We start from the raw sequence: 1826 nt of genomic DNA, 5'->3' as shown, positions 1-1826 counted from the left end.
TTTCAATAGTTACATTTTTTTATATTAGTAAGCTTGATTTACAAGAAGCAAAACGAATTGCATAATACAGTAATATATCCATATACGAAATATGATGATAAATTAATGCATTTTTAAAATGCACCACACGTTTTGTTATAGCTGATAACCCTAATGTATTGACGTAGATTATTATTGGCATTCCGTGTTAATTGCAAACGTAAATCGTGTACATCTTTATAAATAACAAGGTGGAACGTGAGGTATAAGATACGATTGTACACCTTTATATAAATATTCAGATCTAAAGAAGTTCGTATCAATTTGATCTCATAACAGATGGCAGCCATTTCATCCGTAACGACCCATGTATAATATGACGGGCACAAATTTATAGCGACAGAGCATTCTAAAGTATGTTTTGTTTTCTACTTCGATTCTCTGTTTACTTTGGTAAAGATGTTTCCCTTACATCCCCATATAACAAACAAACACAACTTTGTTTTGGTACTAGCCACTGGGACTCACATACCGGCTGTCCGTTTATTAATAAATTTAACATCCTACCCAAGCATCATGAAATCTACATCGCATAATAGCGTGTATGACAATACAATCTTTCCTCAGTCATAATACAGTATCATCCAATGTCAATTTAGTTCGATACATCTATCAACTATTCAATTCCATATATCATTTCTATCATATGAAATATTCACAAATTACTATAGCAAATGACATTTATACGATTGGAGTTTCCAAGGCTGAATGACGAAACCTGTCCACTGTTCACTCATGCTAGAATATCCTCGTGCTTCTACAGCGCCCCTTAGTGGCAAACATACTGAAGGGAACGTCCTTTTGGTCTCACTCAATAAATTTCAAACGGCGAATAGTATATTTATCAATTGAATCATGTTTTGATTCAGTGATTGAATGAGGACAATCAGTTGTATGCAATGGGTTAACTTGTGTAGGTTAAATACATAACGTATAACACATGTTGAAAAACTACCGATGAAGCGTTCACTTAATCAAAGTGTTATCTATAGAGCACACGTATACAAGCATGTAATGGAAATAATGCAAAATGAAAGATTATAATGTACTTGCAGCATTACTGTCTGCACGGATAGTACACGAATGGTATTGACAACAATGTTTGGAAAACATTATGTTGCACATGTAACCTAATCATAATCAAACATAAATGTTATGTTTAAAGTGTATGAATTGTATGTTTTATAGGTGGCAATCGTGTTAGTTAACCCTATCCACTATTCCTGCTCAAATGACCGAAACTGTGTAGTTTTCATTTACGTGAACAAAAGAAACAGGTGGAATTTACTTGAATACTTAAATGCATATTTTCGTATTGCAATTCCACAAGAATGACAAAACATATACAAAGTAGTATGTGTCAGTCGTGGAATTGACCTGCTATATTAGTACTATAAATCTTTCGTAATTGGCTATATTACTATATCAATGTTCACAATTCCTACATGTATATAGCAGATAGGTAACTAGTTGGGAGGTAAGATACATAATATATGATTAAGACATTAGTTTTAAGCTACGACTTTACATTTAATTCAGGAACTAAAATTGCTGATCTATCTTAATCTACGGAATTTTTGCAAGTCTTCAACTGTACTGTATTTTTTTTCTATTTTGAAACAATTAAAATGCAGTAATTTGTTTATGTATACACCAATCTTGGCACGCATCAGAGGAGTACAGCCTGTAATGTTTCCAATCATGTGGTATCATCAGCTGTCTCGAATATCTCGAAAACATAATTTATGTGAATCATATAACAACTGAATAATTGAAACATATAACAT

This window comes from Dreissena polymorpha, chromosome 10, assembly GCF_020536995.1.
Source record: "Dreissena polymorpha isolate Duluth1 chromosome 10, UMN_Dpol_1.0, whole genome shotgun sequence".
Lineage (NCBI taxonomy): Eukaryota > Metazoa > Mollusca > Bivalvia > Myida > Dreissenidae > Dreissena > Dreissena polymorpha.
This window is presented reverse-complemented; position numbering follows the sequence as displayed.